Source organism: Puma concolor, chromosome C1 (assembly GCF_028749965.1).
Source record: "Puma concolor isolate L17-30 chromosome C1, mPumCon1.1.hap2, whole genome shotgun sequence".
NCBI classification, from domain to species: Eukaryota; Metazoa; Chordata; class Mammalia; order Carnivora; family Felidae; genus Puma; species Puma concolor.
Genome location: NC_141674.1, coordinates 20,309,758 through 20,327,008, shown reverse-complemented (window position 1 = coordinate 20,327,008; position 17,251 = coordinate 20,309,758). Strand labels below are relative to the sequence as shown.

The window sequence follows — 17,251 nt, the reverse complement described above, 5'->3', positions numbered from 1 at the left end:
TGATGCTTGGAGCCACTGTACCATGTTTCAGGCATGCAGGAAGGACCCCAACACGGACGATGGGGGGGCAGAAGGAACAGGAGACTTCATTCAAAACGGCCGACTTCAAGACCTCTTAAGACAATAAAATCCCCGATTCTTCAGGGAACTTTTAGTTGAGTATTGTTACTTGCAGCCTAAGGCATCCTAGTCAATTCATATATAAAAGCTCGATGCCATTATTGATTTACAATGAGAAAACCACCTGGTCTGAGAGACACTCATATTTATTGAGGGCAATATTTACCTTGCAGGGAGACCGCGACATTGACTGCTAGTCATTCTCAAATATTTCCTTTCTCCTTCTTTCTTTGATAAGAAGACTGCCATATTTCAATGGGGTACATGCTACTTGGCTAGAAACTACATTTCCCAGGCTCCTTTGCAACTAAATGAGGCCAGATGCCCAAGTTTTAGCCAAAGGAATATGAATAGAAGTGATGCGTGCCACTTTTAGGGTTTTGCCCTTAAAAGAATTGGGCGTGCCCTTCCTCATTCTTATCTCTTCTTGCTGGTGGGAAGATAGCAAGAGCTAGAGCAGACACCGCGGATCCAGAAATAGAAGAGCCATTCTGAAGGTGGGCAGAGTTGTCCCACCAGCCTGGAACCACCTACTTCTGACCTCTTCTATGCAAGAAAAATAAACAATTTTGTTTAAGCCGCTGTATTTTTGGATTGTGTTACTACAGCCCATCTATATGAGACTCTAGAATATCAAGTGGAAACAATAGCACAGAAATGCTGTTCTGTGAATATTACTGTGACTCTATGTATCAGTTAGCTGTTGCTGCATAACAAACCGCCAAATTGTTTAAGACTTAAAACAATGATTTATTGGGGCACTTGGGTGGCTCAGTCGGCTAAGCTTTCAATTCCAGCACAGGTCATGATCGCACCGTTCATGGGTTTGAGCCCCACGTCAGTCTCTGTGCTGACAGCTCAGAGCCTGGAGCCTGCTTTAGATTCTGTGTCTCACTCTCTCTCTGCCCCTCCCTCACTCGTTCTCTCTCTCTCAAAAATAAAAAAAAAAATTTTTAAAAACAATGATTTATTATTTCCCAGGATTCTGTATGTGACTGCATTCTTCTGCTGGTTTTTCTAGGGCTTGCTTGCTTGTGAAGCCTCATTCAGTTGGAGGAATGGGTGAGGGCTGGGTTCAGCTGGGACACTGGGGATGGCTGGACTCACTCTCCATGTGTTCTTTCATCCTGAAGGAAGATAGCCCAGGCTGGGTTTCCTCACAGGGTGCTTCCATGAGCATTCTGAGAGAAAGCCCCAGAGCACAACCCCTCATCAGGCCCCTGTTTCTCTTGGTTGCTGACACTTCACTAGCCAAAGCGAGTCACATGGCCAACCCCAGAATCCACATGGGAGGGGCCTACACAAGGGTGTAGATACTACGAGGCTTGAATCATTGGGCCATTTGGATAACAATCAACCTCACCCCATGAATTTTGGAAGCTTATTATGGGTAATTAGAAATCCTAGTACAGTACTCATTAGGCCCATCTGCACAGGGACTAATAACCCCTGAGGAATTGGGACCATTAAAATTCATTCCTTTATTTGGTTCTTCATCACCTAGCTCCAAACAAGGGTTTCAGATTGTTGATGTAAATACAAAAGATTTTTAAATGATAAAATAAAATTTAAAATGAGTACTCTCATTTAAAATAAGAGGGGGGGCGCCTGGGTGGCGCAGTCGGTTAAGCGCCCGACTTCAGCCAGGTCACGATCTCGCGGTCCGGGAGTTCGAGCCCCGCGTCAGGCTCTGGGCTGATGGCTCGGAGCCTGGAGCCTGTTTCCGATTCTGTGTCTCCCTCTCTCTCTGCCCCTCCCCCGTTCATGCTCTGTCTCTCTCTGTCCCAAAAATAAATAAACGTTGAAAAAAAAGTTAAAAAATAAAATAAAGTAAGAGGGATGCCTGGGTGGCTCAGTCGGTTGAGCATCCGACTTCGGCTCAGGTCATGATCTTGCAGTCCATGGTCTGTGGGTTTGAGCCCTGTGTCGGGCTCTGTGCTAACAGCTCAGAGCCTGGAGCCTGCTTCAGATTCTGTGTCTCCCCCTCTCTGCCCCTCCCCCACTTGTGCTGTGTGTGTCTCTCTCTCAAAATAACAAAGATTTTAAAAACATGAGTATTGGAGAGAATCAGAACAGAAGGCAAATGAAGGCAGGAAAAGAAGAAAAGATGTTGTCAGGAGTAGGGTCAGAATAAGAGGTATATGTGGGGGGTGGGGGAAGGGAACCTGCCTCTGCTAGGAGAGGTCACAGAAGGGTCATGGGAGAGTGCCTGACAAGATCAAGGAGATGGCCAGGGAATGGGGCTCAGGGGAGCTGGGACAAGGCTATGTCCCAAACACTCTAAGGTGGTGCTTCTCACCCTGCAGAGTGGGTTTAAATACAGATTCTGAGGCCCAATCCTTAGAACCTGGATTTTTAACAAGCTTCCCAGGTTCTGATTCTGAAAGAGATGATCTCTGAACCACATTCTGAAGTGACTTTATAGCCCATAAGCTGGTGCCAGCTTCCAGGCAGGATATTCAGAGGGGAAGAACAAGCAAGAGAGAAACGTCTTGAATAAGTGAATGGCTCTCGGAGTCCCAGGAAGCTTCTAGAAAAGGGAAAGGGATACAGTGTGATTTGGGAGCTTTCCAATAGTTGGGATACTTTATTTCCACACAGAACCAGCCTCTGCCCTGAGTTCAGATATCTCTTAGTAGGTCTCAGCTCTCAGCAATATTACCGGTTCTAGGAACCTGCCCCCATCAAAGGGACTCCACCCCTTCCCTGGCCACTGCTGATTGGACTGGGCTGGCCACCTGACTCAGGCTGGATTAATCCATTTTCTCTGCCAGGAAATCAGACAGAGGTAAGGGGTCTTTGATACTGTGTCCCTTGATGGCTGTTTTCCATGGCAACTGGCCTCAGAGCCCTGCTGCTGACCTTCAGGATTGCCCGGTCCCTGCCCTTCCTGGATCCTGGCTCTTCAGCTTCCCTCCATCTTGTGACACACTCTGGCATCCTCCTACTGAATTCCACCTTTGGCTGAGTTGGCTTCTGCCCCTGGCCTCCAAAAGCACCTTCACTACTACAGACTGGCCGAGGGAGTTGGGATCGGAGTTAGTGTGTCGAAGGTTGTCCCTGTGATTCCAAATTGGGCCGTCCCTAAGAAATGGGCCCATCTGGTCAGTTTCCTAAAGAAACCACGAGATGCCAAGGCTGAAGCTGTCGTTTGTTGAAAGAGCTGTGGCAGCCTGTGGCAGCCTGGGAAAGACACTTTGTGCTGCAGCTGGCACTCACCCCTGAGATGCCGGAAGCTCATCAGTGAGGGGCATAGGAAGAAGCGAGCTAAGGGGAGGCTGGCGGGGGCCTGCACGGGGCATCACCCTCATTCCTCGTTGGACAGAGCCCGCTAGGGGATGAAAGAGATGTTCAAGATCACTCCCATAGTTCTGGGAGGCAGGGAAACTTCAGTGAATGAGATTCTCGTTTCTGGAAATTTACCTGAAGGCTGGTGTGGTAGGTGAGACAGCCCCCTGCAATCCCCGCCCCTGGTGGTCAGGTCCCCGTGCAGTCTCCTCCCATGTTAACTAGGGCTGACCTGGGCGACCAGTAGGATATGGCATGTAGTTCTTGAGGCTATGTCATAAAAGACCTCACAGCTTCAGCCTTCTCTTCTGGATCACTCACTGTGGGGAAGCCAGCCACCAGCCCTACAGAGAGGCCCACGAGGTGAAGAACTCAGGTCACCTGCCAAGCATCAGCACCCGCTTGTCAACCAGGTGAGTGAGCCACCTCCCAGTCAAGCCTTCAAGCGCCTGCAATCCCATCGGGCATCTTGACCACAACTTCATGCGAGACCCTGGGTCAGAGCCCCCACAGAATCTGTGAGACAATAAATGTCTGTTGTTTTCAGCTGCTAAGTCTGGGGGCGATCTAGCAATAGACGACTAATAATGGAGGATGAGTATGTGCTGGCTCGGAACTTTCCAGAAAACGTCACAAAGGGGACTACAGGATAAAACTTGCATCAAGGGGACCTCGGGCACCAAAGGCAGCCATGGGGATTCCCTGACTTCTATATCAGGGAGAAGGGGAAGGGAAACCCCTTTGGCAATTGAGGGAATGGAGCCCAGACCATTGGAAATAGCTGCTAACGCCCGTGTTCTTTTAGGGTCTGTCCGGCTTCATCACCATGACAGACAAAATAAGTTTAACAGAAAATATCGGGATTGCTGAGTGCCCCTCCTCGGGATAGTGAGAGACCCACCTCTTCTCCTGTGTCTACCAGTCCAGTGGACGCCATCCTCATCCTGTTTTGCTTGGTAAAAGAAGAAACCAGAAAATCTGGTCTAGACCACTGAGGGGGCCCGTTCTCACCCGCACAGCCTCTCCCAAACCACAAGTTCCAACAGTTTCTCAGAGTGGACCTGAGGAAATGAAATACTGCCTGCACAAAACACCCAGGAACAACTCAGGGACGTCCCGATTTGTTAGAGCAAAGCTGTCCAGACCATTGATCCAAGCTGCCCCCCTGGGATGCTGAGTCAGCCTGTGTGCTTCCCCGGGAAAGACGGGGAGACTCAAGGTTGGGCTAACAGCTCAGGGACTTCTCATGGCCTGTCCGGGCTTGTCCACTTCCCTCTGGGAAAGGTAGGCCCCTGAGGGTTTCCTGATTCTTCCTCCCTTTCCTGCCTTCTCCTTCTCCATCCCATCTCTACTTCATGCCCACCACATCTCACTGCCTGCAGCCCCAAGGTGCTCAGACACCAGCGCCTTTCCCCCCAGGATCCACTCCCAAGTCGTTCCACTCTTTTCTCGAAAAGATTCTTCTTTCAGGAAACTCCTGAGGGACCTGACAACAGCATTTGGTGACCTCTGTCCTGCTGATGTCCCAGTCTTGATGTGGGGGCCCCTACCCTAACTCACTCCCCAGGAGGAAGGTTTTCTCCCACAAGCCTGGACCCAGCATACAGGGAAGGGCCAAGGGGCTAGGGTAGGACCCTCTTGGGAACCATGGCTGAGGCCCCAATAGGACAGATGCGCCCTCTGGTGGCCCCATGCCACAGCCCCACCACCACTCTTATGCCCCAGCACAGACCTCATTCACCATCTCATGGCCTTCAGGACCCTGCCCGCCCACCCTCGACCCTGTGCTGACTGCCCCTTTACAATGCAGAGGTCTCAGCTGAGGAGGGAAGTGAGGTCACTCCAGAGTTCCTTGTCTGCTGAGTTGTGTGGCACTGAGTTTGTAGTCATTCCCACTACATTCTGAAGAAGTTTTGAGACCCAGGAGAAGGGCTAGAGAGGTACCTTTTATGCTGCAGGCCTCTGTATGATCTTATAGGAAGGCCAGGGAGGGGCGCCTGCCTGGGTGGCTCAGTTGGTTGAGCATCTGACTTTTGATTTGGGCTCAGGTCATGATCCCAGGGTCATGAGATCTAGCCCCGTGTCCAGCTCCATGCTGAGTGTGGAGCCTGCTTAAGATTCTCTCTCCCTCTTCCCCTCTCCCCTGCTTGCAAAAAAAAAAAAAAAAGTTTAAAATTTTAAGGAAGGCCAGGAAAATGAGGTGGCATCTCAGCCATCCTTGGGCCTTGAGGGATGGAGGCACAGCCTTGCCACACAGCCAGAGCCAGAAGAGGAGGAGTCTGCTCTCTCCTTGGAAAATGGGAATAATAAGATCTTAAAAGATTATAGAAGTAAAGCCTTTTATTCAACCTCTGATGAGGTGAATTTTCCAGGGGGAGTGAGCACACGGGTAGCCAGGGCATGAATGGGGTGGGGTGAGATTTCAGAATTGCAGGTGGTTCCAAATCCTGGCAGCAAAGCCAGGCAAGCGAAGACAAGGACTGATTGTTTGCGGCATGTAAGTTTCTGTCTGGAGAACTCAGGAACGTGACCTGTGGGCCTGGGCACATGTTTGTCAAATGAAAAAAAAAAAAAAAAAAAAAAGACTGAATCAGTGAATGACTAAACCAACAACCCCAGGTGGAAATGGCCCTCTGAAATCCTGAAATCCTGAAATCCTGAAGCGTGAAGACCAGTAATGGTGGAAAATTGGGAGCCGCCCCTCAGTTCCCAGCTCCAGAATTCCCTATGGTGCTGCTGAGAATTCACCTCAGCGCCACCTGCTGGTGGGAACTGACAGTGACCAGCTCCTGCTAGGCGGGGAAGTCTGTCACCTGGGTGCGGAAGGGAATGGTGGAGGGTGGGACCAGCGTCTCCCCAGGAACAGCTGCTCCCTAATTTATCCTGATCTTCCCGAGGGTCAGTCAAGAAAACATCAAAGGCTTGGAAAAGGCATGAGAGATTCTTGCGTGTCCTTTGAGAGAAGGTCTGGGGGTCGGCTACAGGTCCTCTGACCATCATCTGATTCTTTCGGGTTGTGTGATATTATTGATTATTTGATTGACTTTATAACTCTGTAGGGATAGAGACAATTTGTAGGAAACAGATAATCATGGAAATGATTGCTTCCCACAGCAAGCAAATGAGTCCTGTTCACAGCACAAAGAAGTTTTGTCTGGTAGAAAAGGTAAGTACCTGAAATCGAATCCTCACTCGAGCTTGTCTTAACATTTTGCTTGTTTCTTGTCAGTTAATGAGCTAAAGAAAACCTCTGACACGTGTTCACTTGTTTTTATTGTAGAGACTCATGATTTTACCTGAGAATTATATCTGAGCAGATCGCTGGTCCCCAAGGAATCTACAAAGTCTCTCGCACCATCCATCCCTCCTGCCCCCCAATCTGTTCAGGTGGCACCAGCAGCTGCATCCTCTGGGTCGCCACTGTGCCCAGAACAGACTTCGAGGACAAGCTGCCCTTGTGTGCTTCTCTGCCAGCGTCTCCCTCCAGACTGTCAGCTCCCGAGGGCAGGGGCCAGGTCTGATTCTTGCTGGATCTGCAGAGCTCAGTAGATGCTGTTGAATGAATTTATGAATATACTTGATCTGGACCACACCTCACTGCTGGTGAAGGAGCCTGGTGTATGGGAAGGGCAATTCATTCATGTGGCCTCTGAGCCTCAGTTTTTGCATCTGCGAAATGAGGATATTTCCTATGTGCTGATGGGAAGGGTGTCTTAAGTAACTGCTGCATAGTTTCCATCTTCTTCTTTTAATTTCTATCGCCACCTCCCACCCCACCCCCCAGGATAGTATGAACAGGAACAGGGTCATTTCCTCTGGCTCTCCACCCTGAAAGGCCCACAGAAAGTGTCCAGTGACGTACTGCCACCCGGTTCATAAATGAGAAGGGGCCAGGGTGCCCACAGCCGGCGGACAAGCAGCAGGATCTACTCAGCAGAAGCCTTGCACTCCAATGCTGGGGGGTTGAGGGCAAAGGGAGGGCTGGAGACCCGAACACGAACAGGAATCCCAAGAGAATAACTGAAGGGAGAGAATGGCTGGAAGAGGCTGGATTTCAAGAAGCCACAAGTCCCGGCCCCAGCCCCAGGAACGCACCTGCTTCTCTGGCCCCTCCTTCCCTAAACAGCATCATCTGCTGAGAAAGCAGACTTCTGAATTCCTGGGGTTCGGGCGCCATCTCGTGGCCATTTCTGAAACTGCCCATCCCGGCTGAGCAGAGCCCAGAGGTCCAAGAGCAACGGGGAACCAGGCCAACACTCCTCCAACTTTCCTGGCCCCGACCCTCTTCATCCTCACCTTCTCCCTTCCATTTATTGAGCACTGAATATATTCCAGTCTCCGTGTTCAGCCCCTTTCAGGACTTTAGCACGTTTAATTCTTGGAACAACCTTAAAAGGCAGGTAACACTAGTACCATTTTACAGATGATGAAACTGAGGCACAGAGAGGAGAAGGAGGTTTCCCAAGGCCGTACAGCTAAGGAAGTGGGCTAGAAGAGCTCCTCTCTGTACAGGAGAGGGGACAGTGAGGCATTTGATCCTGCTGCTTCGGAGGCAGTTGGCTTTGCGGTCCTTTAGCTCTAATTCAAATACGTTTTTGGTGCTGACTCTGTGCCAGACCCTGCACTGGGTGCAGTTACTGGGGTCCAGTAACCCCCTCAGTCCCTATTAACCCCCTCCATGGCACTTATCACTGTATGGTCTGATTTCCTTCTTCAGTGTCCATCTCCCACCAAAACTGTGGGCTTCCTGAGACGTAGGGACCGATAGTCTGTTTTCTTTGCTGCTGCATCTCTAGAACTCCGAACTGATCTCAGAACACAGAATCGGTGCCCCATTAACATTTGTGAATGACCTAACAAATCAGTGAATGAGTACAATTAAAACAAAACAAAACAAAAAAAACAACTAGGGGCACCTGGCTGGCTTGGTGAGAAGAGCACGCGACTCTTGATCTTGGGGTCATGAGTTCGAGCCCCACACTGGGGGTAGAGATGACTCAAAAATAAAATCTTTAAAAACGTAAAAGAACTACAAGAACTAAAAACAAAACAAAACCCACCAACTAGTCTCTGCCGTCAAGGCACTGACAGTCTAGTGTGGAAGGCAGATTGGTAAAGGGCAGGTGTGGTTCCTGTCCCCACCCCTCCCCCTCCTCCCCCCCCCCAACCCCCGCCTTCCCTCAGTGCTTTCCCAGAGGGAGCTTCAGGAGCCCAGAAAAGGCTCCTAACGTAGCCCTGCCCCGAGCCCCGAGGACAAGGCAGCAGAGCTGAGACTCACACAGGAAGGAAGGGAAAAGGCTCTACAGGTAGAGACCACAGGGCGAGCAAGTGCCTGGAGAGGAGAGCCCGCCTGCCCGGAGCCTGCTTGCCCTGTGCGCACTGTGAACTCCAAGCCTCCAGGAGGACCGTCAGGGGAAGGGGAGAGGCCAGCGGGGAATTCACCCAGCTAGCCACTTCAGACAAATCCCTCCCTCGACTCGGCCTCATATTCCTCCTCCCCAAAATGGGAACGAGGCGAGGATGAAATGAGACACAGGGCTGGCACACAGAAGGGAAGCTTAGGTCCCCCAATGGCTTGCCCCACAACCCCGGATGCACTTCAGGGGCATGGCCTGGGGCGGGGTGGGCAGTAGCTGGGCTCCAGAGGCCACCAGGAAGTAGCCTGAGACTCAGCGCTGGAGGGGGGAAGCACAGCGCCATCTGCTTTAAATCAGCAGCGCCTCAGAGGTGGCAGCACGAGGAGGTCCCTGGGTCCGAGTACCCAACCCCACGAGACAGCAGGTCCGCCTGTGATGAACGCACGGGCACCAAGTCGAGGAGGAACCAGGCCGGGCCTCACAGAGAGGGCACGGGATAGAGACCCTCGGAGGAGCCAATAATCCTTTCTTGTTTATTAAGCACCTTCTGTGTTCCAGCTATTAGAAACCCTGGCAAAGCAGCAGACGGTAAGCCAACGTAGTGTGTGTGCGTGGTGGTGTTGAAAATTTCTTCTAGGGAGAAAAATAAACACAGGAAGGGGAATAGGGACTGTGGGGGTGGTTGGCAATTTTAAATAGAATGGTGCCGGAGAGCCTTCAGAGAAGAGACCTTCAAATAGAGACCAGAAGATGTGGTATGGGAGGAAGCCATGAGGATATCTAAGGGAGGAGGGTCCGGGGCTGAGGGGAAAGCAAGTGCAAATGCCCTGGGGCAACATCGTGCCTGCTGTGGTTCAAGGAGCAGTAAAGAAACCAGAGAGGGGACTGAGTGGGCAGAGGTAGGGGCCGGATGGAGTAGGGCCGTCTAGACCACTGGGAAGCCCAAATGAGCGTCTAACATGTAGCGACAGAGGTACACGATAGGAGAAAAGCACAGACCCGCTCATTAGGCAACTCTAAACTTGTGTCTCATTACCCAGCCACACCTCCCGCAGTGCGCTATGAATTAATATTTTCTATAAATCCTGTAATTATCCTGTGAATAGCACAATTATATTGCATTGTATTTTGTGTGTTAAAAGCACTCATTTGTTAAATGTAAACATTTAAAATATACCACGTATTATGCAGCTCTTCTTACTTTTTTATTTAATCAACTGGAAGCCTCAAATTGGAAACAGCGGGGGGGCTTTTCTTGACCCTCAAGAGTTCCCTGGAGGCAGGTCTGCTGCCTCACTCAGCCACACCCTCACCTACACGCGCTCATCATTCACCCGCAGTGCCCAGCCAGAACCCAGGGCTGGGAGACAGAGACCACCTCAGGGTGGCCTCAGACAGGTCCCTGCACTGTCTTCTACTACAGCTGCCCCAACTCGCCTAGCTCTTGACATTTTACAGACAGCGTCCCTATCCTCACGGACCTTCGCTACAAAATGGGCAGGGATTAGTGTGTCCATTTTACAGGCGGAAACACTGAGGCTCTGAGAGGTGCCTGCTCAAAGTGACTGAGGACAGAGCAGAGTCTGGAGGAGGCAAGGTGGGGATGGGGAAGGCTTGGAAGTTTAAAGGTGAGGAGAGGAGCAGAAGGGTGTCGCCGCTAACCCTCTGGTGGACCGGACCTCAGACAGACCTGGGTTTGAATCTTGAATCCCAGCCCCACCATTTATTTACCTTGGGTAAATTCCTTAAATTTCCCTGAGCCTCGGTTTCCAAATCTTTACAATGGGACTAATGATAGTACTCACCCCGAGACCTTGTTGTGCAGATTCAGTGAGGGAACATGGACGAAAAGGCTGTTATTACTGCTGTTTTCAATCATACCAAGTGCTGGGGTTTAGAGGTGGGGTGGGTGGGGAGTAGGGCTGCTCAGTCCATACCCCACCCAGCCGTAGCCACGTGCTGGTAGCCTCCTGCTGTGTTGCTTCCCCTGCCCGTGTGGACAACAGCCATTGTACAACAATCACAGTCCACCCTTTCCCATCACTCCTGCTTTGTAGTTTACAAAGTGCTTTCATCCGCTCATTCAACCTTTACTGAGTGCCTCCTGCATAAACCAGCCCAGGGCTGGCTCCTGGGTGTCTCCTGGTGAATGAGGCAGGCACGGTCCCAGAGAGCGGACATCAAGAAGCGGATCACACAAATGAACATATAGGTAGAAACTGGGTTAAGGGCTAGGTGAGAACAATATAGGCGGCCAGGAGAGAGAATTACAAGGGGCCCTGATTCAGTCTCAGCGAAGCTGCACAGCAGCGGCCAAGGATAGCGCTCATCCCCGTTGCCTCAGGGGAGACCCTGAATTTCAGGACAGGGCAGGCACCTGCCCAAGGGCACCGGTGAGGTGGGGTGAAAGAATCAGCACATCCAGCTGACTCCTCCCACCCAAGCTGGCCCAGGGGAAGGAGAGCTCTGGAGTGAGGGCTGGGGGGGGGGGGGAGGGGGAGGGGGGGTGGTCTGCCAGGACAGGGAGGAAACCTGTGTAGAGTCCTGTGTTTTCTTCATACCTGCTTCACATCTCCTGAGGGGTGGGGGACTGGCTCAGGCCCCTGGGGTCTGAAGGGCAGAGTATAATGTTCCCTGCCGTGGGCACCTGTGCCCACTCTTTGGGCAGAACTGTTCTGAGCTTGGGCTCCAGGGGCTGGGCTGTGAGGAGGGGGAGGGTCGCCCCCCAGGGTGGGGGGCTGTGCCAGGCCGGCTTAGCAGCACGCCCGCCTTGCCTTGCCGGCAGAGCAGGCTTCGGGACTGTGCCTGCTCTGAGTTGAGTCCGTGGAGATACCAGTTGGTAATGACCCCAGAGCCACCAGCCTGGGGGCTCTGTTTCGCCACTTGCAAAGCCCTTGCACAGCTCCTATCTCCTTTGGTGCTCGCCAAAAACCTGGCGAGAGAGAAAAGGCACCGGGCACGGAGCCGAGAGACCAGGGTTCAGGTCCTAGCAAATGCCGTATCTTTATCATTAAGTCATTTAACAAACGTTCGCGAAGCATTTACACTGTATTGGATACAAGGCGAAGTGCAGTAAGCAAAACAGACCAGACAAGGTCCCTGTTCTCCTGGATTAAAAAAGATAGAAAGTAGTCAAATAATCACATAAAAACCAGGGGTTCGATGCACAGGCGTTGTCCTCTCTCCCTCATGTGAGGCAACCCACGGGCACTTCCTGTGAGCTCTCTAGGCCCAGCCCATGCCAGAACCATCTCTTATCAGGATTGTTGCCCTACCCTGCAAATGAGGCCTCCAGCTTCCAGACAGTGCCGGAAGCCTCCTGAATGCTCTCCTGAGCCTCCCATCAGCTTTTCACTTGAAATAAAATCCAAACTCCGTCCTGTCCCTTACAAGGCCCTGTGTGACCGGCATCCTGTTAACGTCTCCTGACTCGTCTCCTGTTGCTCTGGCCCTCACTCGTTCCATTCTGGACATACTAGTCCCCTTGCTTCTCAAATCCATGGGCCTCAAGGCCCCTTGCCCTTGCTGTTCCCTCTGCCTGGAATGTTCCACACACAGACTTTTCTGTGGCTTCCTCTCTCACTTCATACAGCTCTCTGAACAGATAGCACATTCCTTCCTTCCATCCTTTGTCCTTCGCTTTCTTCCAGAATACAGATCAGCACCGCTTAAGTGTTATGTATGTGTTATCACCAATCTCTCCATCCAGAGCAGGCCTGGTACATGCGAGGCACCGAACAAAAGCGTGAACACAGGGGCACCCTGGTGACTCAGTCGGTTAAGCATCTGACTTCGGCTCAGGTCACGATCTCACAGTACGTGGGTTCAAGCCCTGCATCGGGCTTTATGCTGACAGCTCGGAGCCTGGAGCCTGCGTCAGATTCTGTGTCTCCCTCTCTCCGCCCCTCCCCCACTTGTGCTCTGTCTCTCTCTTGAAAATAAACGTTAAAAAAAAAAGTTTAAAAGAGTGAAGACAATTATGAAGTGGAATAAGGGAATGAAAAATACAGGCAGTCTTATAGATGAGGGGACAGGAGGTCTCAACTCATTGTGGGCAGGGTATCAGAAATGGTTCCCTTAGGACCTGGGACAGCCCTTTAGAATTAATCCAAACTGAGGCAGGGTGGCCAAGCCTTTGAACCTCCCTGTTGACCAGTGGCAGGCTGTCCCTGGAGAAAGGGACCTTGTCCCTGACAGAAGGACATTTGGGCGGAAATCTGAAGTGTGGAACAGAGCACTAGGGCAGAGGGAACAGTCTATGTGAAAGCTGAGAGGCCACAGTGTCCCAACAATGGAGCAGCTGACCGGAGAGTGGGGGGGGGGGGGGGATCAAGGGAGGTGAGTCAGGAGCTCAGTTTGTCCTAGAAATGACAAAGGGCAGCGGCAGGGAGGGAGCCCGAAGCCATGGAGTGGCTGGGTCAGCTTTGAGTCTCCTGGAGACCCTCTGACTGCCTTATAGAGAGAAGCAGAGGCAAGAGAGGAGGGGGAACCACTTTGGACGCTTTGGTGATTCAGGCATGAGATGATGCTAGGCTTAGGTGGCGGCTCTGGGAATGGAGAGAAGAAGGACAGGAAGTCTGACCCCCCGGAGAATCTCCAGTGGGTCCCAGGCAGAGACCCACTTGCTCATGGCTGGATGGCTGTCTCAGGGTCACGTCTGGGCTCTGGTTCCTTGAAGCATTCTGGGGGAATGAGCGCCCAGGCCTGAAGGGGGTCTGGGTGGTGCCCCTGGCATCCATGAGCAGCAACCCCCCCAGAGGGGCTCTCCTGACCCCAGCTTAACTGTGCAAAGTCCAGACCTCTTACAAAGCTCTTTGCGATTTCCCATATTTGTTGGAACTTAAGGCGGGGGTTATGTACGTCCAGGAACCCACTTTGCTCAGCCCCAGCTCTGAGTGTTACTCAGCCTAGTACGCAGAAAGCACTCGCTAACTGCTAGATGGCCAGACTAGAATGTGAAGGGAGGAAAAAGGGGGCAAGTCTGGAGGGACTCCCAACTTTCTTTCTGGTTTGCGTCCTTGGCTTAGCCGGGGGCCAAACTGGGAAGGGAAGCTGTAGGATTGGGACATGCCGAGGCCATGGTGTGATTGAGATGCCCAAGCCCTGGGGTCTGGTGCCAACCCTTCGAGGAGCCCCACCATGATGGCGTAAGAGGGGAGAAGAGGCCACGGGGATTGCCGGGGGTAGGGGAGCCGGGACGGAATGGAGTCGCAGAATCGAGGGATCGGGCAATGCTGTCAGACACCAAGATCCTAGCAAAGGGGATAAGGACGGAGAAGGACGGCCCCTCAGGAACATGGCAGGCCTGGGTGAAGCATGCATAAGCTTGGGAGGGGGGCTTGGCGAAGGACCTGAGGCTTGGTAAAAGCATGCAGACTTGGAGGAAGAGGTGGAGAAAACAAGGCCGTATGGAGAGCAGCAAACGAGGAGGCCTGCCCCGGAGCTCTGCCCCCCTCAAGTGCCCAGAAGCTCCCAATTCCACTCTCAGAGCCCAGGGTCAAGATCCCTCCCTCCTCCACTGTGCCTCCTTGAGGTCCCCCTGACAAGTATCCCTTGGGTTCCTTCCTGGGAACTGTTGCCTCGGCCCAAATTCAGGTTGGACAACAGGAAGGACTTCCTGGCTGGAAGGGATGGGAGACCCTGGACAAGGTGCATGGGGGCATTTCTGTCCCCAAACGAGGCATCAGATGCAGTGACTTCTGGAGGTCCCTTTCTAATTGCTGGGCAAAAAAAAAAAAAAAAAGGCAGAGTGTTTTACAACCTGGACGGAGCAAGAAAGGGAACTTTTTAGAACAGGGAAGAAGCATTTGCTGACAAAGAGCATCAGCATCAATAGCTCAGACTTAAGCTAGACTCCCTGCATTAAAATCCCAGCTCTGTCACTAACCAGCTGTGTAACCTTGGGTAACTACTTAACCTCTCTGTGCCTCGGTTTCATCTGTAAAACGGGAGCAAAAGTAGTACCCATCTCTTAGGGCTCTTATGAAGCTTGAATAAATCAACTGAAGGGGCACCTGGCTGGCTCAGTTGGTAGATCATGGGATCTCAGGGGTGTGAGTTCAAGCCCCACATTGGGCGTGGAACCTGCTTAAAAGAATAAAACAAATAAACTAAAATGTGTAAGGTGCTCAGAACAGTGCCCGGAACAAAATGAGCCTTATATCAACATTTTAAAAATGAAAGATAGGGGCGCCTGGGTGGCGCAGTCGGTTAAGCGTCCGACTTCAGCCAGGTCACGATCTCGCGGTCCGTGAGTTCGAGCCCCGCGTCAGGCTCTGGGCTGATGGCTCGGAGCCTGGAGCCTGTTTCTGATTCTGTGTCTCCCTCTCTCTCTGCCCCTCCCCTGTTCATGCTCTGTCTCTCTCTGTCCCAAAAATAAAAAAATAAAAAAATAAAAAAATGAAAGATACTGGTTACTTCCACTCGTGAGCCTCCTGGGTTCTGGGCACTGTGCCAGGTTCTTTATTCACATTACCTCTACTCCCCACATTCCTCTATAAGATAGTTCTTATAATTCCCATTTTCTAGATGAAGAAACGGAGCCCCAGAAAGGTGAAATCACTTTAAGTTGATCTGGGCTGACTCGAGCACTCTTTTTTTTTTTTTTTTTTTTTAAAGATTTTAAGTATGCTCTACACCCAATATGGGGCTCGAACCCACAACCCCAAGATCAAGAGTTGCACACTCCAGTGATTAAGCCAGCCGGGTGCCTCTCTATCAGCCCTCTTAACTATTATACTGTGTTGCTTTTCTCTATGACAAAGGAAGGGGGGGTGGACGAAATGACCTCCTAGAGGCCTATCTTGGATGTTCACACCCATACTCACAGCCGCAGACCCCTCCTGTTTATAAACCAACCTCAGCCTCGTCAGAGCCTAGGAAGATTTTCCTAGTTACACAGGGTAACTAATAGCTCAGAGCTGCAACCATCTCATTAGGCAATTATCTCCCTGAGTGCCACGGCAAGGAAGTGACCTCACTGGTCCCTCGACACCACCCTGCCGCTGGGGATGGAGGTAATGAGGGTAATCACGGTAGTGGTGACAGTGACACTGATGGTGACGTGGTCAAGTGATGGAAAAGCTGATGGCTCAGATCTTGATGTTGGTGGAGGAGGCGACGGGGCTGGTAACTGACTTGATGGTGACTTGATGGGTGGTTAAGGTGATGGCTAATGGTGGTGCTAGATCCCAGCACTGAGGGAGAGGTGACAGCAACAGTGGTGACTTATCAGGTAGACCTCAGGGCTGGGTTTCTCTCGGCCTTCATTTGACCCTCCGGATGGGGAGGTTGGAGAGCTAACAACTACATTTCCCTCCCTCCAGCATCTGCCTGTGGAACAAGCTCCACCAATTATTATCTTTTTTGATATAATTTATTGTCAAGTTGGCTAACATACCGTGTGCACAGTGTGCCCTTGGTTTGGGGGGTAGAGTCCCAGGACTCATCGCTTACACACAACACCCAGGGCTCATCCCAACAAGTGCCCTCCTCGGTGTCCATCACCCATTGCTCCCTCTCCCCCGCCTCCCCCGCCATCAACCCTCAGTTTACAAGCTCCACCAATTAGATTCAGTTGGGCAGGGTTTGGAAAGCTAAAGTGAGGCGCAGTCCTGTGTTTTCTCCTTTGTAAAATAGGACCAAAAATAAAACAGTGCCTGGCACATGATAAGAACCATGTGAGTGTTAGCTGTTATTGCTGAGGGGAAGGGAGGGTATTTGTATGTTGTTCTTGTTTCCTGCCACCTCTAGGCTGTTCCTGCCGGCCAGCAACGTCATGGGGTTCTTTTGCAGCAGCATTCCAGAATGGACACAAAGCCCAAGATCCAGGTCAGGTGAAGGGCAGGATCAAGGAAGTGCTAGCATTGGACAGACCAGGCCCCACTCCACGACACTCAGACCTGATTGTCACCATCAGACACCACACTGACCACTGCTACCACCTTTCTGAGCGAGTTCTAAGCCCTCCTGTCTTTGTATCCCTCACTTGACATTCAAAGTCCTGGGCTGGAGCATCCACAAGGCTGAGCCCAGGTTGTGTGTCCCCGTCCTACCTGCCAGGGGTGCGAGGAGGGGTCAGCAGTCCCCTTCAGCCTCAGTAGTGGGTGATGGGGCCTCCCACAGTGGGGTCTTCCCCCGAATGGCAGGAGGGTTTGGAGGCAGGGAGGCCAAAAAAAAACAAAGAAAGGCCACTCAAAGGAAGCCTAGTGCCTAGGCGGGAATAAAGAGGGAGGCGACTGGACCTTTCAAACCTGACCAGACCCAAAGCCCCTGCGATCACCCACCAACTTCTACTGCCACCACCACAGGTTCCCCCTATGGGACACTGGCCCATCTTGTACACTCTGGTCAAATGCAGATGGAACGCTTTGCCCCTTCCCTTTACAGCCCAGCGCAGAGCAGAAGGCAGGCCTAGACATTCAAACAGGATGTTATATCAATGGCCTAGGGAGAATGAAAGGGAAAGGAACATGGACATCTATTCA

The 17,251-nt window shown here is 51.7% G+C and overlaps 1 long non-coding RNA gene across 1 annotated transcript; it reads left to right on the top strand.

The window, feature by feature from the left end:
• The first annotated feature begins 2,858 nt into the window (after nt 1–2,858).
• On the top strand, nt 2,859–8,311 carry LOC147577865 (uncharacterized). The gene is made up of 2 exons (XR_015254560.1): nt 2,859–6,574; nt 6,689–8,311. It is a non-coding gene; the product is annotated as an uncharacterized LOC147577865 (long non-coding RNA).
• The last annotated feature ends 8,940 nt before the right edge of the window (nt 8,312–17,251 follow it).